Source organism: Pithys albifrons, chromosome 8 (assembly GCF_047495875.1).
Source record: "Pithys albifrons albifrons isolate INPA30051 chromosome 8, PitAlb_v1, whole genome shotgun sequence".
NCBI classification, from domain to species: Eukaryota; Metazoa; Chordata; class Aves; order Passeriformes; family Thamnophilidae; genus Pithys; species Pithys albifrons.
The window spans coordinates 21636732-21662501 of record NC_092465.1 but is presented as its reverse complement, the minus strand read 5'-3'; the positions used below and the strand labels follow the sequence as shown (position 1 = coordinate 21662501).

Below are 25770 nucleotides of genomic sequence, written 5' to 3'. Positions count from 1 at the left end.
CTGCCAGTGCCTCTCACAGTTCTCCAGGGGCTGTCTTCTCTGGTCTCTGTTGTAATTTCTTTGGCTGTACCAAGTGTAATTTTCATACATTCTTGTGCTACTTCACATTTCATATCTGACTTTTAATTGGCTGCATTGCTGCCCCTGCTTCTTTAGCACTTCAGCAGAAATAAATATTAACATTGGGATACTGAGCAGAATGATGTAAAATCTAAGGAAATGTATCTAAAAATCCCTTTCGCTAAATGGATACAGCTAAGAAATTGGCATAGCAGAGAAGAATGCCAAAAAAGGCAATTCTTTTGTTTTGCCTCAAAAAAAAAATGTTCATGCCAGAGGAATAGAAGAGGCTGCCAGTCAGTGAGATCAAAGCTGCAGCTCTTCCTTTGCTATAGTCCATGGTGAAAAAATGAGAATTTTTTGCATCTAAGCCATCAATCTGCTCTAGGAAAGTCAATGCCATTCGTTCATCAATATGGAAGTGTTTGGGAGCCAATAGAACAAGAGCTTGAAGGGTAAGAAACTAAAATTCTCAATCAAATTAATGATTTATAACACAGCTTGTACATTACACTTGCATCAATAAAGCTCACTAATTTTGTACTTCCATTATAAAACATTCATCGCGTTATTCCTCATAATTACAGTTTTCCTTCCAGAGCAGTCACACAAGGCAGCCCTTAGTGCACTCTCTGCCCTCAACCCACTTTAAGCTGCTGTAGATGCACTTTCCTCTTAACTGGCGTCAGGCCTGGGAAGGATCCCAGAAAAGTCTCCTGGCTGTGGCCTTTGCCGTCCCTGGCAGGCACAGCCCACGCAGGTGCTGGCACTGGGCAGTGTGCCCGCACTCACTGCTCCGGCCGCCAGGGGCACCAGCAGCGGCACTCCCTGGGAGGCGGGTGGATCGGTGGGAATAGTCCCCTGGAATGCTTTGCCGGGATGCGACTTGTGAAAACCTGTGTCAATGCTCATGGACCTACCCTGGACTGAGCAACCCACTGGGCCTGGGACAGCCCCCTGCGGTTACCAGTGCTTTTGACTCCAAGGAAGGCAGTGGTGGTTGGCACTAAGAGTTGTAGCTCAGGGGCTTGGCTGCGGCAAGACACTACTCAGAGATGTACCTTTTTGTGGAGTAATCGTTAAAAGAGAGTTTAACACTTCATGGACTGTGTAAGGTAGACAAGCCCAGAGCAGGTAGGACCCTGGGTGCATCTATAGTTCATTCAGAAATGTCCCAGTTAGAGAGCAATTAGTGCAAGACAGCCAAAATTGTCTCTGGCACTTGTATTATGAGTAATCACATAGCTTTCTGATTAAGACACAAGTGAAACTTCTCAGAGAAACTTCTCAGAGAAGCAGTGAATAAATAATTGATTGGTACAGTATCAGCCTGTGTCAACCAAACTGCACACAAATGTCAGGAGCTCCTGACTATTGCAATCAGAAATCCTGGCCCCCAGGTCAGTGCATGATCTCTTGAGACAAAAGGTGCCAAGTAAGTATGATATATCTCATATGAGAAGTTAACTCAAATGCAGATTATCCTATGAGTTTTAAAAATTCAAACCATAACAAGCCTAGGAAACATAATTTTAGAGTACTGGCCTTATGTTAGTGAGGTCAAGTGCCCATTCACTTGGGAGAGCATATGGTGGAAGGAAAATGCTGAAGCACACTTCATTAGTTTATACTCCGTACCTCCTCTTGATGCCTCACAGCATCCATTCTTCATTACTCTTCTAAGCTATGTATGAAAAAGAAAAAGATGACCCAAAAGATATTTGAGACCCAGAAATTGTTAATGGCAAAAAATTCACTTCTGCTCAGTCTCACCTTTATCTACACATGCCTTCTATTACACCATTTATGAAGTTTCACCTGAGAAAACATAAAAGACTATGTATGCATCATTAAAATGACTAGTGGTTGGAAAATCCCTTTCTCAGAAATAAAACCTTTTTTTCAGCACTTGTGGAACTCCACAACAAGGCTTCACATTTAATTTCTCCCTGTTGAACAGAAGACTAATGGGACTTTTTAGAATGATTTGTGAGATTTGATTCTGCAGCCAAAAAATTAAAATGGCCACTGCTTTCAAAGGAGTTTTCTGCTGGGAAATGGGGAATTTCCAGCTGAGGTATGTGAAAAAGCAACTGGCCTGTTAGCTTTCCCCAGTTTATGAAAGAGTGACAGAGCCATGTAGAAGTCCTTAACCAGAAATCAGCCAGACCTCAAGTTGTCCCATGCTTGTAAGAATAAGACTTCAAATGTGTAGAGTCCAAAGTGTCGTTTGCATTATGGGACATAAGGCAAATCGTGTTGAATTCTTTGCATTTTCTGGCCAGTACAAATACTCATTCCATCATGTTTATGCAGATACAGCCAATGCAGTCATGCTAAAATCTTCCAGAAAAAAATAGATTACCCTCAAAGAGGAATTTGCTATGAAAAACTTGAACCAGAAACTAAATCATAGTTGTTAATACTTGAACAAAATTATTAAATACCTTGATTATGATACACAGAAATGGAAAGGGCTACTGTGGAAACCTCTTTATACCACTTTATACTACTAATTATACCAAAAACTTTAAGAGATTTCAAGTAACTGCAACACTACTAATAATGTTAAAACAAAGAGCAGTAGGGGTTGCCCTATTTTCTATGGCAGTTTTGGTTGCTATGTATGATACCCATACTAAAGAAACTACAGTTATGATATAGTGATGCATTAGTGGTCACAGAATCTATAACCTGCCAATTAGCATCATAAAGCAATTTTAAATTCAGAGCAAACTCACAAAAACACTCGGGAAGTTCAGTCCTCAGTTCTGGCCATCAGTGTTCCAGAGAAGCTGGGGGAAAGAGCTGGTTTCCAGCCACCAGTGTACTCCCCTGATTCCTGTGTCTGTGGAAGTGTTGCTCAGCCTCAGGACTCTTCTACTCCAAGCTGACTCTACTGAATCTAATTGATAGCACAAGGCATTGACTGTTGTTCTTTGTCCCTAAAATACAACTGGGTCACAAGGTAAGACAGGGCCAGTGCTACAGCGTTAAAACATTTAAGATTTCCTTTCTTTAGAGGAACTCAAGTTTGTCACTTAAGCTGATTTTAAGCATGTTTTGTGTTGTTATATGGAAGCCAATTTAAGTCCAGAATGAGCAAATAAATTCTACCTTAAACAATAGTATAAATTAATGTATCACTTGGAAGTCTTGGAATAAAGATTGAGACTGACGGAACTGTGATCCATGTTTAGAATACAGCAGTTCCACATCAGTGCAGTTAGGACTGTAGAAACCAAAATGTATTATCAGTTGTACACACACCACACCTACAGACTTCAAAGGAGTAATCAGCATATAGTGGAATAAAGATGGAGAAACCTGCATGTGATCTCTTTTGGGATTTGTAGGCTGTGAGAGCTGCAAAAGATGTGATGACATACAAACTTTAAACTAATGCATGTATTAATAAAGTGTCCTGTTAACTGGACTTACAGCATTTCTACATATATATAGGAGTTATGCAGATTTTCTGAACAGTAAAGGATTGGTTGTTCACTATATATAGCATTGTATTTGTATCATTTTACCCTTCTTATTTGACATGGTCCTTCCTAATGAAGTAAAATAAAAGTATTGCCCCTATCATAGTAAGGGCTAACACAATGAGGATTGAATTAGTTTATACTCCTTGAAATAAAATACTCTCAAATTCATAGCATGAAATGCAATGAGTCTGTGGTACACTTCTCATTAAGAAAACATGGTGCAGCACTTACCTTTTTTATTATTACTTGGCACAGGTTTAGCAGCATGCTAAAAGTGCTATAAACATTTTTTTCTCTTTGAACACCAGTATCAAAGCCTTTCTGTCGAATCACATTTTGAACAGATGGTCATTTACTTTGCCCACCTGAAATCTGAGCCCATATCCTGAGATTAATTCAAAAAAGACTCAGAGAAACCACACAGAAATAGGCTTCAAATTATTAATGTTGGCAACATTATGTGTATGCATAGGTTTCATATCTTTAACTACTTTCTTTTGAATAGGGGCTTTCTTCATTGGATTTTTGTCAAATTTTTCAAGTTTTACAAAACTAGAGGAGCAGGGAAAGGTATAACTGGGGCTATTCTGTTTAATATACTTTCTCAGTTATGTTAAGACTTTGGTAGCTGGGCTGACAATGGAAGGCAGCCTCAGAATCTTGTTTCACAGGAAAAAGAAAGTGTTGAAATAAATAAACAGTAAATTCTAACAAGCACAAGAGTATTGTAAAGATTAACTAGCTTATGAAGTATAGTTCTTTGAAGATGCAATGCTTTACATAAATGTTATTTTAATTTATTAGTGTTTAGATCTATGGACATATCAGCATACCAGATTAAAACAGAACTTTGTATCCACAACCTAGGACAAAATAAGGAATTTCAAAATTATAAACATCAAGAAAATTCTTTGCAGTTGCCAAATACATGAGGCAGTCTGGGACTCAGACTGTTCTATGTCCTTTTTCGATGTACAACATTCAGGAGACAGCAGAATTAGACCCAAAAACCTGCTCCGTAGTCTCTGAATACAGGACAGACACATCATTGCTTCTTGAAGGACCTGAATCAAACTTATCGGCTGGGCTGAATCACAGACATGGGGAAGAGGGTCTGGCTCTATGTCCAGCACAGGAAGAGGGTTCATGGAGTGCTGGGCTGGCTCTCCACATTACCCACAAGGGCCTGTGTACCTTATCCACACTGCACTGTCAGTTCAAATGTATCACTTCCTCTGGAACATACTTATCTTACCATGGCTAATGGAATTAATCATTGGATTGTAATTATTCGCTCATTCTTTCACCCAAGGTACAAAAGTAAATGGAAGTTATTCTTGTTTAAATGTGTAATTCCTTATTCCCTTATCCTTCCTTTTCAGCTTTGCTGTATTTCAGCAATGACAGATTTTCATCGAAGGCTGAAAGAAACGGGTTTTTTGCTTAGCTGCAGAGCCAGATGAACAGATTTTAACTGTTTAGGCCAAGTTTTGTCTTCACAACTTGGTGTCAGCTCTCTCTGCTCGATACAGATGGATGTATTTCTGGGAAGAAGGAGTACTAGTTCATGACCTGCCCCTAAATTTGCTACAGCTGCTATTGAAACTATTAGGCTTTCATAATCTGTTATTATGAAATATCTAGTTTTCAACATTTTACTGTATGGAGTCTTAGAGAAAGCCTGCAAATTCCTAGGGGTGAACTACTTCATTAAATAACTTTGTGGTCTATTTGTTCTCATAGATTATACCCCAGCAAGAAAAATTAGAATGGGTAGAAGGTGATCCTCCTTATGTTCCTTATTTTCATAACATTGCTCTTTTCAGACTAAATTCAAATAGATTTATTTTCAACATTGTTTGATCACTATGGTCTGTTCTCCTAGCAATAAGTTCCAGAAATCAAATATATCTATATATAATTTTTGTCTTAGTTGTATATTTGTATTGATGCACAGATACTCAAAAAACAAAGCTCTGCTGCAATGTCAAGATTCTTCTATTTATCTCTCTATATGTATTATTCATGAGATATGGGGCATCAAGTCAGTTGACTGCACTCCTCCTGAGCTCCCTCATGATAATTCATGAAACAGCTTCACAGTAGTAGACACTTTTATTTATGTGAGTACCTCACCTCTCCTTAGAATTTGAGGTTTTCAAGGGGAAAAGGAACATGGTACTTAGGTTCCAGGCAAAGAAAATTCCTGTTGTGTAGTTCAAAGGTGATTTCAATAGCCTTCCCTCTCTAGCTCCCAGTGCCTGAAGCCAGCACCCTTAGCCATCACACTGATTTCTTGTTTGTAAAAATTGAGATCTGTAAAATATTTTCCATGTCATAAAACAAGCTCTCCTAAAAAGTGAGTCCCATCTAACTGGGACCTGTAATTTCATTAGACTTTATAGGAAGTAGTAACTTGTGATCTGCAGTGAATAAAAAAAATAAATCTTTTTAATTATTTTCTACAGATTCTTTCAGTCAAGGAGACACACTACTATGAGTGCAATTCAGATAAAACCTGCGATTCCAGTGCAAGTAATAATTTCATAAATGCATTCAATGAGAGTCAAGGACACTCAATATCTGTGCTTTTTACGTGGGTGTTCTTCACTACTGTAAAGGCAGGACTGTAGTTAACATCACAGAAGTACTATATATAACAAAAGCATTCAGAGCTTTATATTTAGTTGTACAATGTGGTATGTTCTGGTGCAGGTAAAGATCATATGTGACACATTTGCATGTGACAACACATTTGTATAGTAATTCATCTACCTTCAATGCAACTATTCTATTCATCACTGTACAGTAAACAAGTTAATTCTTTCTGCAAGATTTGGTTCAGAGGATTGCAGGTTTAATGTTTCTCAGAGCCTGCTGGGGGCACCAACACACACCCATTGAAATAAAGTAATGAAATTAGGCAAATGGAAAAAGAAAGACAAACAGTGTTTATTTACATCATATAAATTACACAGTGCACCTCAGGTTATACCTAATATTTGCAGTCTTCATTTCACAATTTTGAAAATACACCTTACAATAAATTCACTTGCAGGCTTAGTACTCACAAATAATCCACACTAAGAGTGACCTAAATACAGCATAGGCAAACCTATAATGTATTCTGGCTGCGAAAAAAAGGTGAACCAATTGGTAAGTGGGAACAGAAGGTGCCATGGCTGTGGGCTGCATCCTGGCCGGTACAAGAGAGTGGCATTTGTTGGTTTACAACCAGGCTGTTGAGTTATGTAACAGGAGACAGCTACAGCAGCCATGTAGTGAAATAGCAATCATGAGGTGCTACCTTGTGTAGAAAACAACAGGAGGAAATCTGTATGGATTAAAATTATGTTAATGACACCACATAAACCCAATAGTAGCATAAACCCAATAGTTCAAAGCATGGGTTTTTTTTCACATATAAGTTGCATGAGTTTTAGAGAAAATTTACACAAATCTGAAAGGTTTAAGCAGAGACTGCACAATGTGCAGCAAATTTTTACAGAGATGCTTGGGTTTGTTCCCTGATGTTCCTTTTAGAAGAAAGACACCATATTTCAGATTTTCCCTTATTCGCTGCAAGTAGCAGCATTCATGCCTAATAGTAGCTTTTAAATTATCTTGAAGTGCCCTTTTTTCTGATTCTTCCAATATAGTGGAAAGATGTAAAGAATAGATAAGAAAAAGCTAAGGAAAAAAAAGAGAGAGGCTGGTGCGAAAAGAGGATAAGATGTAAACATCAGATTGGAAAGAAGAGATTGCTGGGTCAAAAATGCACGGACTCCAGATTTGTAGAGGATCTGAATTTCTCAAAGACCACAGAGAAGAATCTCATTTAAAAAATTCAATGCAGAAAAAGAAATGAAATTAAGTTACCACTGGGAAAGTAACAGGAGTCAAAGACCTCTTGGACACTAAACAGGAGCTTTCAGGAGCAGCCAAGAAATGCAGTGAGGAAGTACCTCCTTATTGATGTAAGGCTCATCAACTATCTGGTATTTGGAAGCATTCCTGAAAACGGAAAGAGAAGTGACAAAATATTGCACAATTGCTGGCAACTTTTATTATCCTCCCATAGCCACAACTTGCTCCTGACAAGGCAGGGCTTATTCCATATTAACATTTTTTGACATTTTGATTTTTGTGTTGTGTTTTATTTCTACTTGATGTAACCTCTTCAATTATTCAATCACTTTTACAGGGGTTTTGTATGTTTATTTTTTAACACTTAAGTGAAATTTCCTACACTTCAATTTGTGCCTGTTGTCGCTTGTTTTGTCCCTCAACATCCCTCAGAGTCTGGATGCAGCTTGAGCTCCAGCCTCTAAGTTCATCCTACTGAGTCATATGAAAAGAAAGAATAACAGTGATGCCTCTGTATTTCCCAGTACTGTTGTGAAAGTTCGTAATATTTGAAGATGATGAGGGCAGAGAAAAGCTCATAAAGATATCATTAACCTTGTGGTCCCAATAGGTTCTGAACCAACTGTATTAAATTAAACAAAACACATGAGCAACACAGAGGAAAAAGGGTTCATTGGAGAAGCATAGTTCACTTGCTCACTGCATTGGAGAAGCATCCTCATGAAAAAAGAAAGTAATCTGATCATAAATAACAAATTTGCCATGGATTATATTAATCCAGTCACTTCCTAGCTTTTGAGTGCTTGACTTTGCAGTTTTAATGCTGTTCAGATACACATCACTTGTGACCAGCAATAGCGATCAGCTTTTCATAATGCATGTGAGTATTTCCTTTAGTTAAGATCAAAATTTAGGCTACTGGGTGCCTCAAGGCTGGGATCCTGTTACTTCACTGCAGGACAGGGATGAACTAGATCTCAGTACAGCCCCACAGTATTGCCCTCAGAAGACCTTCTTGGCATGCTGACAGCCCTTACTGGATATTCAGAATATCCAACTGCCCTCATGTTGTCATAGTCCCCAGGGATCGTTATGTGACAGCCCCAACAAAAGGGCTAAAATTGGTCAATCAATGAGCCATGTGCTCATCAAAAATGTTGTCACTCTGACATATTTTTTAGAAGCACATGTGCCCATCCTTCTCCTTTACCTCCTTAGCAGATGTCTCAAAAGGGGAGTTCATAGAAGTACCTATGCTTGTTTTCACTGGTAATATAGACCCTCAAAACAGCAGTAGTTTCTTAGCCCATCTTTGCCCAAGCAACTTCTAAACAGTGTAATATTAGGTTTTGGGGAGTTTTGTCATGTTTATGCCTTTTACACAACCTAATACTTTTTCTGGGGTGAAATCAGTGTGGTTTGGGGATAAGATACTACAGGTCTTTCTGTTGCAGCATGGTTCCAGGAAAACTGAAAAAAAGCAAAGCACTGGTTCACTGCTACTGTTGATCTTTTCAGGTTTACTTACATAAAAATTCTGGGGTTTCAGCCAAGGTCCTTGAGTTTTAAATGATGTACACTGTATAAGCACACACTGCCTCTGACTAACCCATATCATTTCACTTTGGCAGAGGGACTGATTTAGTCCAGGCTTTCTCTCTGGAAGAAATGAAGTTGAAGGATCCTGCTATTGAGAAGATAGTACACAAATGCAGCCAAAAATGCTTCAGTTAATATTTGCTGGCAGATAAACCAGGGAAACATGCAAATTGTACAACTTTAATTTTTTAAGGCATTTTTAGTTTTGCCTTTGATAAGCCAACAAATACTATGTAATCTTATTATAATCTTGAAAAACATCTAAATATTTGAAACTAACATAGTTCTGGGAAAGAAGACCATGAGGATAGCATGCCACTGTCCAATTACAGCCTTATAGGTATTGAAATAAAAATATTTAAACAGATGTTATAAAAGACTCTATTTCCATTGTAGAGCATAAGCACATCTGCTGTACTTTAAATACTTCTTATCCGTGCCAAAGAAATAGTGTGAAGAGAAAATGCATTTTCATGCGCCTTTCCTTTGAGTTTACCCTATGTGAACATGGAAAGAGTCTTTTCAGTAGGAAAAAAGGCACTGATTGTGATCGCTTGACTTTTTGCATTTTTCCTATGCCTGCTATTTGTGAGTAGTATGGAAATCAAGTTCTGGCTCTTGTTTTCTGGCCTAATCTTTTAAAAATCTTGAATATTGCTAAAATAATATTAGGCAGGAAGGAAAGGAGGGACAGCATTTTCAAGACCAAACTAATATAAAAATGCTGCAGTCCTACACTCACTTCCTTCCAAAACATTTTCAGGCATTAGCTTATTGTTTTTTACAAAGAAAATATTTGATGTCACAGTATTATCACCAGTGATGAACTGCACCTATGCTTCTGTTAAGATACAGCCTTGTTTCGGGGACATGCTTGAGTTTTAGTATTAAGGCTTCAAGTACATATAAATCCCAGACTTAGGCAGTGTTGCCGTGGTGGCTTTAGAGTAGTAACTTTAATTACTTATAAGGTAAGGCTCTTATGTTTGCTCACTGGTGAGTCTGGAAGTCTTAATACAGTTATATTTAGCAGCGATATTTAGTGAGAAGCATCCACCACTGCTGACTGTACTTCACTAATGCAATGGTCTCTATTGCACAGCAATCCAACAAGCAGCCAGCCTTCCTTCCTTCCTTGAGCTACTCGTGTTACCAAACCTGTTGCACATTCCCAGGTGACACAGGTACCCATTCTCTTATTTTGACCATGCAAGTTTGTCCATAAGATATTATTTAAAGCTGACATATGGATGGAGCACAGGAAAAAGAAAACCTCAAAAGCTTCTGTTTTATACCAGAGTCTTCTGGTTACCAAGTGTGCAGCAGCAGTCTGACAGGGCATCCACACCAAGCTACCAGCACTGCTTCCATATGGTGCCAAGAGCCCAAGAAAAAACTCTCAGGGACACAAAAGTTTTGCCATTAACTCAAGTAAGATTGGAGCAGGAGTGGAATATAAATATTACACCCATGGAAGTCATGCAGAAGTGGCCCTGCAGATCCTGTAAACCCTAAGCTTAGCACACAGACACAACATCACTCATCACTACCCTGCATGGGGTTTTGGAGAAAGTGGAATCAAATTTTCAATCCATCACCCTAAGGCTGCTGGATACAAAAAATACAAACACCTTCACTTTGTAGGTACAAAAATTGCCACCATTTTGGTACTATTCACTAGCACTCCAAGAGTATTAATGCGTTTGGTATAAAGCACACTGTTGCATGATTCTTTTGCACTGGCAAATGCTAGGACATGAAATCAGATTAACTAATATTATGCTCTAATGTACTCTACATTTTCAATGATTTCAAAAGCACCACTTATGGAAATTTTGCTAATTTTCTGGCATAAGAGTGTTTTATGCCATAGCAGACATCTCAAATGTAAGACACTATACCAGAGGTTTTAAAAGTAATGGTTTTGTGCTTCGGTTGTCTGCATTTGTAGTGCAAGAAGCTTATGAGATTTGTATCATTTCTGATAATACTTTCCTTCTGCTTCCTTTAAATTGTTACTGTGCCTTAATTTAGATTATTCCCTTTTGGTCTTGGCATTTTTGTTTTTCTAATTTTAGTTTTAACCAAACCCACTGATCTCCTCATGGTGCACAAGTAGCATTTGTATTCAATCTTAACAACAGCTTTATAGATTTCTCATAAATTAAACAAAAAATGAGACTGTATGTGAGTTAATTCAGATGTGTAACCAAGTGACCTTATTAGCAATGTGACTCGTGGTAGAAACATCATTGTATTATTATTATTATCATCAATGTTTTTGCTGTTTAAAATTCCACCGCAAGAAACAGAATTGTTCTCCCTGTTCCTCTCACTGCAAAGTGAACACCTGCTACCTTCTCCAACGTTGCCATAAAAATAATTTGCAAAGTGAATTGCATTCATCAGTGTGCATGATCCATGCTTTAATTCTTCTCTCAGTGAATATAATTAAACTTTCTAGACAGTAGACAGAGGAATAAATTCTTTTAAGTGAACTCCACAGCTATGTATCAAACCAAAAATGGAAAGACCATCTACTAAGAACTGTGTTGAAAAGCTTCGGCTGAGAAATGTGTTGAAAAGCTTATGTTGAAAATTCCAGAAATTTAGAAATTCTTTTCAAAACAAAGTATCTAAAAATAACTTCATTAATTTATGAAACTGGGCTTGTTCAGTTTCTGATAACATAGAAATTCTTCTTGGACTGATGAAGTTAGACAAAACTAAATCAGCCTTTGAAAACAGATCCAACTATCAGCTCCAAGGCCACTGGACAAGAGCCTGTGGGAGGTAAGGAAGGCTTTGGCTGTCACTAGAAATGTTCAGACTTCATTGTCATCAAAAAATCCCCCAATAAACCAACCAAAAAACCCCCACCAACCTTCTGTTCTTCCTCCAAAAGCAGGATTAGAAAGTCTTTCAGTATGAGACTACATTTTTGCAAATAACATGGAAACAAGAAAAAGAATCTGGAAAAAAATAAGTCTAGGAAATAACCGTCTGCAGCAGTGTATGGGGCAATGGAAGTACATTCCTATGTTATTCTAAGCCAAATGCTGTTATTTTATTTATCATTCCGGTTATTGTCAAAAAGAATCTACAAATCACTTTTAAAAGCAGGCAGAAAATACTCAACATCTTGTGTTCATTTTTGAAGATTTTCACACATTTGCAGCATTAGATAATTTGAGAATTCCTTTGATTTCAGTGGTAGAGCGGCAGCCAAGTATGTATATACTGAAGTCTTTATGTGGTCATGGATGTTATTCCTAATCTCATAAAGTCTTTTCAGGTTTTTTTTGTTGTATAACTATAAAGGTGATGGTTTAAAAAGTAACAACAAGAAGTTGCTGACAGTATCATCCAGTTTATTATGTACATTTTGCCAGTGATTGTAAGCATTGTAGAAATTGAAGTTATTTTATTTCATAAGTAAATAATTTCTTACTGTAAAAAAAGAATGATATCTAGCAACAGCCAAAGGCACCCATCCTGGAAAGATGGCACACAATGATTAGTTTCACTGGTTGGTATATTAAAAGAAGCCAAAATTATGCACAAAATTGTCAACTATTAGACTAAGCAATGACAAAGTAGTTTTTAAACTAACTAAGTATTTAGGATGTTAAAGAAGCATTACATTGATATTTCAGGGGGAATATGCCAGTGAGGTTTCAGGCATACTCTAGTGTGGGTATAAACTCATGGCTTCAGGAGTACTGACACTGACTTGGGATGACTCAGTTTTTTTAAGGAGGAATCACTTGTATTTTTCATTATTTTTTTAAATATTTCTATCATCATAATTCTCTGCAACAAAGGCCAGCAGAAGGATCATACCAAATTTTGCTGTGAAAGGTTCTATCAGGCCCCAGTTAGTATGCTGAAATTTATAGTGCTTGTTCATTCTTCTTCTCTCGTATCCTGAGCTCCTGTAGTTGCAGTTTCTGAACTTTCCCTGGATAAAGTCAGTATTAAAAAAAAGGAAAAAAAAATTAAATGTATCACGACTGACCACAGTTTTACTATATAAAACTTTATGAAGTTGATTCGTGTTCCAAGAAAGTTAGAGAATGTTGTTATAATTGTTTGTCTCAGCCACAAGTTCACCAACTGTATATATTTAAGCAGTACTAACTATTTCCGTTTGCAGATAAAAAATGTAGTCATCTGATCCTTTCAAGATAAGCTACTACTAATTTTAAACTCTACGATTAGTCTTTCTTTACTTTTTGAAATAGGATCTCACAGGATTTCATTGCATTGAATGCATCTCTTTGAGTTGTGAAATGCTTCCCCAGAACTTTTCAAATTCCAAAGATATTTTAGTCCTAACAACATGCATGTGTGGAATGCCATGTCATAATAATACAATTTGCCTGTATATTGTAAATGGACCCACATTTGCTGTAATTGTGTTCTGTGTTCCTGCAGGTCTCTGACCTCTGAGGTTACTTCATCTGACAATACAACCAAGTCATCTGCTACTTTTTGACTCCTGACTGCATTTAAATCCAACACATCATTTAAGCTACAAATCTGAGGGTTGTCTTGATCTCTTAAGATTAACTCTTCCCAGAAAAGTTTGGGATATTTTTTCAATTATTTCAATTATTTTTGAAGCTTAAAATGAACAAGACTGAAGTCATTGCCATTCCTTACCCTACCTCCAAACATGTCCAGCAAGGAATGAAGGTGTTCTTACCATTTGAAGTTTCACAGCAGATGGAATTTGGCTATTCTGAGTCAGGGTCATAAGGTTGCGTATTTCCCTCCGTTCAAGCCTTGTAACACTTGGTAAGCATTAGTCATATACCAAGCTTCCTCATGTTCCCCTTATCAGTGTGGCTGGAAGGAAAAGTAGTTTTTTTGGTAAACTGGGAAGGGTGAGCAGAGATTTAAAGTTGGCATGAAGTCAGCATCAGTCTCCTGAGGCCATTAGTGCAGCCTGGCTTCTGCCAACTAGTCTAGCAAATTGCTCTTGAACTTTTTGTTCAGTGTTTGCTCTTGAACTTTGTTCTGCATATGGCAGGGCAGACTATGAACAGCTGAAGAAATGAACCAACCAGTGAAAACTTTTTGTAATTAGTGAGCGTGACTGTGCCGTTCAGTGTTGACTTTGCAACTTGGCAATGCTACCCATTGCTCACATTTGAGGAGGTGTATTGGGCTTCCATTTAACAGTGTATTAGTTTATAAGATTACATGTGAATGCACATTTGTAGCTCTTGGGAGCAGAAGCTAAAATATTTTCTGTGAACTCTAATGCCAACTAAACAGAAACTGTAACTAAGCAACGCAGAAACACCATTTCAGTTATTCATGACTCGGAAACACAATTTACCCAATGTCTTCCTTCCCCTCAGCCCCCAACTAAAATGTACATATTATTTGGGAGATGTATTTTACTAATCTGCAACATGCTATATATCGAAATTTAAAAAGCCAACATGAAACTGAATCATCCTCACCACAAAAATTAGTGGAACATTTGATAAAGCTGAGTCCAGGCACATTTTCAAAACTTCAAATAGTTCCACATGATTATACAGAGAACAAGATATGGAATGAATTAAAGAAATACTTTTAAATTATATTTTTTCTTTATAAAACTGAAAATGGTTTCTTACTTAGATATTTAGAAGTACACTGTTACAGGCAGTGGGAGTGCTACTGTCCCAGTAATACAGACTTACATATCTCTGTTTAATGCATTAACCTCTCACTCAAACCAGTCTCTAAAACTTCTTCCCAATGATAGAGTAGCATTGACAATGTGAAGTTCTGCAGACATCTATTGTGACTTTAAGGCAGCATGTTATGCAAAATGTCTGTCCTGCTGCTTCCATCTCTGCTAATCCTGTTCCTTCTCACCTTTGTCTGGGTCTCACTGGAGGAAGGAAGGTAGCAGAGCTACTATTCAACTCTGTCCTGAGCCAGGAATTCTTATAGGGTTCAGTTTTATACAGGAAGCAACTTTTCTCAAAGGCAGAGTGGTGTGTGACCTGGTTTATACCACTGAGCTGGATAGTGATGTATTGAAAATCAGAAATTTTCTACATCTCTCAAGAATAAAGAGATCTGAACAATCAATAATACACATTCCATGAGAATACCAGGCTAGTTATCCCATGAGTAATTTCCCATGAAATTATACATTTCTACAATATGAACCATTATTTCAGCTTCTGTCTCTAGACAAGTAAGCAAAAATGCAGTCAAAAATACTTTTCAGGTTACTAAGTGACTTTAAAGGAGTATCAGAAGTTCACAACTCCACTGGAAAAAAATGGGGCCTGCACCTGAAATTTATTTCTAAGTCCAGAATTTTAAGCAGAAATTAAGCTACCAACTTTGTGACTTGCTGCCTTCCACGATGTGCAAAATCCAAGTTAGAAAACTTCATAATGCCAATATTATGGGAATTCTGCAAGGTTGTACCTGTTAGGTGCTTTTTGCAATAGCACTTTAAATCGAGAAGACCAAGCGGTCATTAAAAGCACAAAAGAAGTCTGTTTTTGCTTTTCACTGATGTCACATCAAATTAGCTCTAGTGTGGAAAAATACATATATTCACATATGGAAATGTACAATCTGCAGTTATTACTGTTGAGGGGCTTTGCTAGACATTTGTCTTCTTTTTTAAATGGAAACTGATGAGATTTAGAATTAAAAAATAAATATGCCTGCACACATGGCTGTATTACACCATCTTACTAAAATATGCTGAGCACTTTGAAAGCAAAGACAATATTTCTGCCTTCATCACCTTAATATGTGTGATGAATACTGTGTCTGTTTTCCCAAGTTGTCAAGGTACAGCATGAAAGGTACATTCAGAAAATGTTCAGGTAAATTCTTCATTTGCAGTAATAATTACTTCTTGGAAGATTTGCAGAGTTTGAATTTTTATAACAATTTTTATTTCAGATTAAAAAAAACAACTATTGTTTTAAACATAAGTTAAAAGCATCAACTTTAGCCATCTAAAGAATTTGGTTTATGTTTTCATATTTTGACTCAGACATTAAAAAGGCACCGTCTTGAGTTTCACTAAAAAGGAACAAAATTTTATTTTTAAGAAAATCCCATTTGAACCAATTGTAGTAATTGTTTTCAACAGTTAACAGTCTGGACAACAGAATGAGACACCTGAGCTATCTAGGGTCCTGTGAGCAATCTCACGTTAGTGCTGACCTACATGTATTTTGATTAGCTGACTGAGATCCCCAGTAGTATCCAGCTATTCTGTTCTCTTTTGGAGAATGGGTGTTCCTCAGGAATAGCAATTGTCCTTACACAGGTCCTGCTCTTGTTATGTATTAGTCACATTGTATGGGCTACACACATCTCACCACTGTGAGATTTCCCACTTACAAGGTTTTTTTCCTGTTTGGGAGAGGACAACTCCTTTCTATGCTCTTTTTATCCTTGTCATTGTACCTCTGTAAGACAGGTACCTAACATGACAGGTTCTAAAGAGTTAAGATCTACATTTATGTGCTAACACCCCCTAAATGTTACAACTATAGGCAAAAAGAGCTTCAACAAAAGCAAACTAAACTACTTCTTGGCTGAGCTTAGTAAGAGACTTGCCAACAAGAACAAGGAGCTCTCAGAATTGTAAACAGCACAAAGGAGAAATAAGAGAATTATAAGCTTAATGTCCTCCTCAGGCTGTCATCCTCCTCTTTGGTTGCTGTCCAGCAGTGTTTTGGAGGCTGTTTTCAAGCCAATTAAAGTTCACTTTCTCCTACTTCAACCAAGAGAAACATTAAGGTTAGAAATATGCCCATGAGCCAAAACGTTCTTTGTGCCTGCAACCTGTACCTGTGCCATTCAATAGACTTGAGAAAAGTAGGTGTCACTTCTACTAGGCTTGAAAGCAGAAGAAACATGTGAAATTTGGCAGATCTGATACAGCTTTCAGAAGTTTCTACTTCTTTTCAAAATCTAACTTTTGAAGCAAATGTCTTCTAGGTGTTAAGCCCTGAGCATATTTTTTTTTCACGCTGGAGCTCTTACTGTGTGGAATCTGAAAACACATTTACAGCTTGTATATACCTGGCAATTATAGACTGCAAAATTTCACATGTCTGAAATCCCCATCCTTCAGATTTGAGACCTATTTGAATCACCTAATACTACTTTTTGACCCTGGTGTTCCCCAGGCTGTGTTGCATGACGATGCAGTTAAAATGCACAACCTGAGATCACATCACCTCAGTAATGACAGCTGTTTATTACCACAGAAATCTTAGAGTGTAAATCTGAATGGGCAAAACCAGCTCTTCTTAGGATTTATGCTATGTTCTTTAAGGATCCTTTAAAATAGAGCCAATAGAGTATGATTTTTGTTCTCAGAGGAAATGACAAAATAAAAATGCCTTAATAGACTACATGCATATTTAAGTGCATTTATACTTCTTGCAAGTATATGATGTGAGTCTTCCCTGAGCTACAGAACCAGAAAAAAGTGCAGTACATTTACATCAGCCCCGCAAAAGCTGTTGAGAAGGCACCTGATCCCAGTCAAGCCATAAAGAATATATTTCTCTCATGTGTCATGAGTTTCTTTCATTCACAGAACTTCCCATGTCCCTGGTCATATAGTCTCTTCCCTTGTTATCCTAGATTTCAAATACTTTTGTTATGGACTTCCAGTTTGAACCTGTCACTTTGCCCATTTTCTCTCTTTCACCTGTCAGGCCACCTGTGTTCCTGTGACATGGATGAACTACAATTGTCGACGACTTTGTGGCCTTGCAACAGCGGGTAAGTGTCCTGAAACTGCCCCTGCCCATCCATTTGTCTTCTGGCACATCTCTAAAATCCTGTGCATTAGAATATTTCACTTATCAGAACATTATTCAGTCTGTGCACTTATATTTGTGAAGGATTCTGTTAAACAGTTTTAGGGATTTTCTCATGCATTACTGTTCTTTGAAATACCATTAGAGAAGGAGGATATTGGTTGTGTGTGTCATACACCTTCGGAAATCTTTTGTTTTTCATCTCAATCCACTGGCCAAAAAGAAATGAGTCACCTTGTTGTAAGTATCCTGTCTCCTATTGCTTTGCTTAGGTTTGCACCTATTTCTTCCTGAACAGAAATAAGATTACTCACAGAAACATGCTGGTACATGAATGATACAATGAGAAATTAAAACACTGTTTTCAGTTTGCTCTGTTTTACTACCTCAAGAGCTGTGTGCTAGGACTGGTTCTTGTAAAGGCTCTTCCCTTGCTCAGGAAGTGGTCAGCCCAAGGAAGGGAAAAGAGGGTTCTGAGCAGCACAGGGATTCCTAAATTGCACTGAGCGCACTTAAAATGCTAGTTTGAATTTTCCAAAGAGTAAATTCAGCTTGGGAACACAAAGTTTAGTAATGGACACCAGATAAAAGCTGATAAAAGACAGTATCCGTAGAAGAACTCTTTAAACCTTGTGTCCTTTCCTTGTGTTTTCAGCTGTTTAGGGTAAGAGAATAATATTATTTGAAGTGTGTTTCTGTATTGTTTTCCAGAAGAAAATTAGAACTGCAACAGGGCCTCTTAATGTCTTTTGGGCAGGGCATCAAGACAAAAAGTAAAAGCTTCCAGGAGCTTAGTGCCAACCATGCTTTCATAAGTATAAACAGAAATTATGACAGGTACTCCATAATAAGCATCTTTTCATGCTTATGTTCATTAAATAAATATATGAACCAGACACTGTTGAGAAAGGGCAATCCTTGACACACAGTTGATCATTGCTGTAAGTAGTATGGTACCTGACAGAATTTAATTGATTTGGGGTTTGAAAGTAACCTGAAAGTGCATCCTTTTTATTACATTTCTCAGAATAATCAAATAGTGAAGCAGTTAAAAGGCTGTGGTCAGCAGAATGACAATGACTCATTACACGGATGGATGTTTTCTGTATAAAATTGCTAGTCTTATAATGCCTCTAAAATCTATGCTGAAGCTTTTAGTCAATGCTATTCACTCTCCAAAGCAGAAATATTCTCTCCCACACTCTCTCAGGATTGTCTTGCCACCACTGTCTTGAAGTGCTCTCCTCCTACAGAGTATCTGGTCAGTGATAGCAGCAGCTGCAGGAACAGTGCGTTCAGCGTGCCAGACTGAAATTCATGTTCCAGGAATGTCTCCTGAGGGGGTTGAGCAATTCAGTGAGATTCGTAGTTAAAAGCCTTTCACTGTAACACAATTACACTGCAGTAGAGAAGAGGAATTGTTGGCATTTGTTTGCTACAAATGTGCCTTGCAAAACCCACTGTTACAACATCCTTCCTCGGGTGAAATTTCCACTGACAATGGAATTTACCTCTGCTAGAATGATAGGCTACTGTCTTGGGAATGTAAGGGAAAAAAAGAGTGAACAACATCTTGTATGGGTTTTAACATACATTTTCTCAAATATATCAGGGTATTTTCTGTCTGAAAAGTAGAAACTACAGCTGTCCAGCAGGATGCCAACAGTTCCAGAAAGTTGTGGTTTATTGGCTCTTTAGAAAAGCATATATTTTATTTTTTTCTGATTCTGGCTGGTTCTCAGTATCGTACAAAGCACAGAAGGTCCTTGCAAAGAATGTATCATCTCCCTTAGAGAGGTGGAGCACTCTTACTGATCAATTTACAGATTTACCTGGCATGTAGCCATCCAATTTGCAATTTCCATCGCATATTCTGCAATTCTGGCTTAGTCATGGACTGTAATAAGAGAAGAAACCACCAATGTCTGGCCAAACTGTCTCATCTTGCAATAGAAATACTATGTATTCCTTTGCCTTGTGATTCCCACCATCAAATCCTAGACTTCCTGCCCACTGGGGAATGAAAACTTGGCCCTCTTTAGACTACCTTTCTGCCCCCTGGTAAGTGAAATTGGAGGTTTGAACCTCATAAGCGGGGCAGAGAATTAAAGCACATATATGCAGGTGAGAGTTGCCTGATACAAGGTAAGAAGGAAAGAGTGAGAAATTACTGGGATGCTTTACAGATTATTTGTGATAGAGCCAAAGATTGTGACAGTAACTGAAGCTTCAGAGGGGGCTTAGGGAGGAGATAGGGCCAGACCATAGATGGAGGTAGTTAAGACACTTGTTTACCACTCAGAGATCTAAGCAAGGGAAAGACAGAAGAGACAGGAAAATAGAAGAGGTGAGTGATGGTGCAAGTTAAAAACTGCAGGGAAGAACCTGTGAGAGGTAAGAGGGAATAGGAGATAGCTGTCTGGAGATTGGTTCTCAAGAGGCCCAGGGTACAGAAGGTGGTTTCTTATCTCAGGATACCACAAAAAACTAACATCTTAACACTTTGTGTATGCATTCCTCAGCCAGCTGTATGACACTGAGGCTTATGCATTGGTCATCTAGTTGACTCTACTGGAATAGCCATAAAGGAGAGAGCTTGACCAGTGAAATCTGCACATCCTCTTTGGGTTTGCAGAGATTTCATTCTAGTCTTTGGCCTGACATGACCTCCCCCATCTTGTAATTTGAGCAGTGTGAAATACAGAACTGATTAACTCAGGTGAAGAATTGTATACTCTATATTACCTGAAGAAGCAGTGTCATGGAAGCACAATTTTTCTCCTTTCCACACTTACTTTTTCTGGAGTCCAAAAGGGCTTTCAAAAGTACATCTTGCAAAGATTACACAGACAAAGCGGTCAGTGCACAGAAAAGAGACAATTCATAGGCTTGTCAGACAAATCTGTAACATGGAAATAGGACAAAAAGAATCTGATATGAGAGCAAAGTTGCTGGTCTGGACAGAGCATCTAAACTAAAAGGAAAATTTTCATAATATTAAATCTGAGCTGGTGGTCCAGGTGACAGTCACAGGCACCATGCTCCTTTCTTCCAAGCTGATACAGAATCATATTTTCATGGGTCAAGTTCGTTTAGGCTGTTGAAACAAATGTCTTGTAGATAAACTAAATAAGAGAGGCTTCAATTCACTGTGCAAAATACATGTAATCACTCCAAAGGTACACGTGAGATTGCAGTGATTTGAAATCCACTGAGAAGAGGTGATTTCAGGAAATATCCATCTACCTTTATGTAAAGAAGAAATAAGAGAAACACGAGAAATAGGAACAAATAGTAAGAAAACATGAAATATAGCCCAAAATAGCTCTAGGAAAATGATTGATAGAAAAACTTCCAAACATTTTGTGCTGAAACCTGGTGATGGGACAGGCAAAAGCATTTGCTTATTGTTATTTAGATTCTCCTGTAAGCACAAAATGAGATCTTCAAACATTCTCCAGTGCAGCTCTGTACAGAGAGCTCTTATCATGAGCTTCTTTTCCAACTGAAACAGTTTGCAGAATCTCAAACTGTGGGCAACTACTTAGGCCAAGAAACGATAACAATAATGAATACCTTTTGTATCCTTCAAAATGAGTCATGTTCAAAAGGTAAGAGGGATTTACTCACAATGGACAGACAGTGATGATTCAGCAATGACTGTCAAACAATCTTCACTGAACTATAAGAAAGGATCTGGAAATGCACAAAGGGAGTTGTTTTTACATGACTAGAAGCAAACACATTACTGAGAACCAGAAGTATAAAAGAGACTGATGGGCAGCCAAGTCTCCCAGCAGAGAAGCCAAATATATTTCTAAGCCCTCTTGAATCTGTCTTTGCATTCCTTCCTTGAAGAACATTTTTATAAGCAGTTATCCAGATTTCTTTTAAAGCGACGCACTCGCATCATATAGATGCAGATCACTACGACTAAGTGCCAAAACCACAGATACTCCATTCTGTGCTTCCAGAAATTCCTGAAAATTATTCAAATCTTTAAAATGTTTGACATTGCAAAGTACCATAGGGTTACTGCATCACAAGTGAGTTTTGATCTATCAGAAAGTTTTCATATAAAGATTATTAGGAAATTCTTGTAAAGAAATAATGTCTTCCTTTGTAGCATCTAATGAAGGCTAGACTTGATACACATATATGTGTATATATATATACACACACACCTACCTACACACACACACACACACACACACACACGCATATACATACATACACACACATACATATATGCATAACATATACATACACACACACACATATATGTATGTAATGCCTATATATAATATAGGTAAATCCTTGCTACAACAATCTTCTCCAAACAAGTATGGTCTCTTTCTGGAGTCCAGTTGAGTTCAAAAGGCCCACATAGATGCACTCAACTGCCTGTGATGCAGTTCTCTTTGAGACTGAACCAACTTTTGAGCCACATCCAGCACATTTTATTCAGATGAAAATATACAATTGAATCTATTGACAAGGCTTACAGAACTTAACAGTTTTGTATAACCATCACTTTATAATTTGAAAATCAGTAACAGTTTGATTTTATTTTTTAGAAAACCTTTTCTGAAATTCAGATCAAGAAAAACTTTAAGGGGCATATGATATAAAAATGTCCTGAAAACAGTTCCAACGTGGATGGAACCATATACTAATGACAGTCCAAATTTCTAAGAGCCATCCAACTGAGGAGTTAGATTTCGAAGACTTTAAAATTCAGAAGTATTTCCAAATGAACAAAGTATGTAGTGTTGACTCCCTGCTTAAAGTAAAAGGCGCTGAGCTGATTCCACCAAAACAAATGGAAAATGGAGGCCAAGCAGGAGAGCATAAAATAGACCAGCCAAGCTTTAGAACTTCTGCATTTACTCTGCTTTTCTTGTTCCATAGTAGGGAATACAACAGAAAGTCTTTGTGTGTGCAAAAGCCTATATGAAAGTATATAAATATATGCCTGCACACAGTTATTCTTTACAATAAATAACTATAATACACTTTGTTCTACACTTTAGCATTCAGGCTCTGGCTGCCACATCAGAACATTTTGTGTGTTTGCATTGCTTGGAAAATGACCAAAAAAAAAAAGGCAGCTGGAATCTTTGGCAAGTCATGTAGTGCTGCTCACAATCAGCATGTAGAAGGTTAAAATTAGAGTCAGAATTTGATTTTGACATATTTTAAAAATAACTGACATTTGTCCTGGGAATGTACAAAATCTAGCATGCATTAGAAAATAATTTTTCTCCATCTGAACACACTAGCAAAACAAAAAAGGAAAGCTTTCAGCAGGCCAAAAAAGCAAAATGGCAACATGATCTTGAAATGCATAAATATGAGAATAACATGCAGGGCACGAGAAATGATCCCCCTACTCTGCTATGCATTGCTTAGGCCACAGTTAAAGCACTGTACCCAATTTTGGGCACTGTATGGCCACAGTTAAAGCACTGTACCCAATTTTGGGCACTGTATTTCTGAATGGTTCCCGTGTGAGAGAACTAGAGGCAACATGCTAACAGCCTTAAAGGATATAAAAGGACGTGGTAAAGAGGAGAATAATATTAAGTGTTTTCCCTGTCTGTTTTGCACAAGGCAAGAAGTAATAAAGTGGAAAAAATATTGTGAAGGAGGGGAGAAATCTAACCATGAATGTACTGGAAGACTGGAATGGCTTGCCTGAAGAGATTGTGGGTTGTCTGTTATCAATTTTTTTAGGAAGAAATAAGGTAATGAAGAAATAAAGAATGAATAAATAAAGAAATAATGAATAAAGAAATCAGGAATGATAGAACTATCACTGAACCCATTACAGGGCAGAAGGGTGGACTAGGTGACTTCTGAAAGTTCCTGCCATGTCTAGAGTTCCATGATCTGTTGGAAGGTGTGACCGTGCTAACACATGAACTTCTCTCTTAAGTTGTGAAATTTCCTGAGTGTACAGTGTCTGAATGGACAGGTTCTGGTTCTGTTCACATTCAGTTTGCATTAGTTTCCTTTCAGCACAAGTTTTTATGCAGTTTAAGTTTCAATTGCATTTTATTTAATCATTCAAATACAAGTTTTTCAAATGGATCTTTTAGATTTGCCTTGTAGAGGTGAAAGGTCACATCACTGAAATTTATATCTCTCAGATTATATTTCTATAAGGTAGTTATATATTATTATGACAAGGAAGTAAAAATAAATAACTCAGCAATTTAAATTTGGATCAGCAATTAAATTTATGGTTTAATGCCTTATATGCATAATTTTCCGCTGATTCCTAGTACTTCACATATTTACAATATGTGTACAAGTTGAGGGCCACGAGGAGCTTCATGCTGTCAGCATGACCATAGCTTTTTCTCTTTCCTTTTGCTGTTCTTTGTATTTGATTCATTAATTAGGCTTTTCCCTCACCTCCAACAAGCTTGATTGATAAAGAGAACAACAATCAAAAAGAATTCCAGAACAGTACTCCCCCTCTGCCAAAATACAATTTTAAATCAAACAGTGATATAAAACTGCTGGAACCAGAACATAATAACAATAAAACAGACTTTTTCTTGACCCTCAATTTGCTTTTAAAGTTATGGAAAGTTTTCAGTTGTGTGGGTGTATAAAAGAAAGCAGGAACTCTACATACTCACTACACCAGCTTTAACTTCTCTTCCCACTCACAAAACACTCCATAAAATATCAAAATATTAATACTGTTCAGATCTTCCTTGACACATGTACTAATGCTGAAGCTGAGGAAATTACTAACAAAAGATGTGCTTAAAATGCTTTATAAGTTAAAATCAAAGCATTAAATGTTTCTCTCTACACATATTGTGTTATTCAGATACCTGTACACATATCATGATACTCATTATCATGGGTAGCTCTCTTGATAATCAGTGATCTCCAAACACATCATGAAGAATCCTTGTCTAACTACACCATGAGAAATGGCTACCTTTAACATTTCCTTTTATTACAGTCATGCTAAAGAAGCTATTTTTCCAAAGGAAAGGGAATTTCTAATCACATTTTAAAATGCTTTACTTATTTTTGGTAAGTCAGCTCAGATGACACTTACAAGCCACAGGAAAGAGGAACAGAAACAAAGAAAGAAGGTTCAAGAATTCCTGTCTGAGCATGACATCAGTACAAATCCCCACACAAGTTACACACTGAACTGTTTTGAAAGCCAGGTGTTTTCTGTTCTTCTTTACAAGAAGCAACAGTAAAAAAAAAATAAAAATTTCCACGCAACACAAACTCGTTCCCAATTTCCCCATTAAAAACAGGAACTCATGGTAAGAATCAACACAGAGGTAAACAAATACAGTACTACTACCTTCCACTTAAATTCATGCCTCTTTTGGTGGGCATATATGATGGAGCATATTTAGCTCAATAGTCAGCAACAAGAATAGGATTTCTCTCCCTCCAGAATTTTGGGGATCTAAAATGTCAAGCTGAGCTTACCCAAACATGTTAACTTTGGTCCAGCAACTAGAATGGTAAAGAATACTGCATAAGCATCAGGGATTAAAAAAAAAAAAAGTCCTATTATATGTATAATGTAATACTGCCCAGAGTAGACTTCATACTGAAAGAGCAATAAATCCAAAGCATTAATCCAGGCTTTGCAATTACCCTCTACAGACTGGAATAACTTAACTCCTTGAATTAGGGCTAAGAATGGGAAGAGAATTATCACATTATATGATTTTTTTCTAGTGTTTTACTCTCTTGCCCCTGTTCAACATTACATAAAGTTTGTACAGATTTTCCTTAAAAATAAGCCAGTGGTTTATTTATTGTGTGCAAGCAAGTAGCTATAAATGAATTTATTACAAGTGTCTGAGTGTAATAAAATAGTATTACATTCAGCTAAAAATGAAAATCCAAATGAGTTGCAAATTCTATCATTATAGTGATTA

At 37.4% G+C, this 25770-nt stretch overlaps 1 long non-coding RNA gene across 2 annotated transcripts in view; it reads left to right on the top strand.

Annotated features, from left to right (window-relative positions):
• The window catches only part of LOC139674958 (uncharacterized), a 60716-nt gene that overhangs the window by 1265 nt on the left and 33681 nt on the right, over nt 1–25770 (top strand). For both annotated transcript variants that reach the window (XR_011698389.1, XR_011698390.1), the window contains exon 3: nt 17732–17798. This is a non-coding gene — a long non-coding RNA (uncharacterized lncRNA). The remainder of the gene's footprint in view (nt 1–17731; nt 17799–25770) is intronic.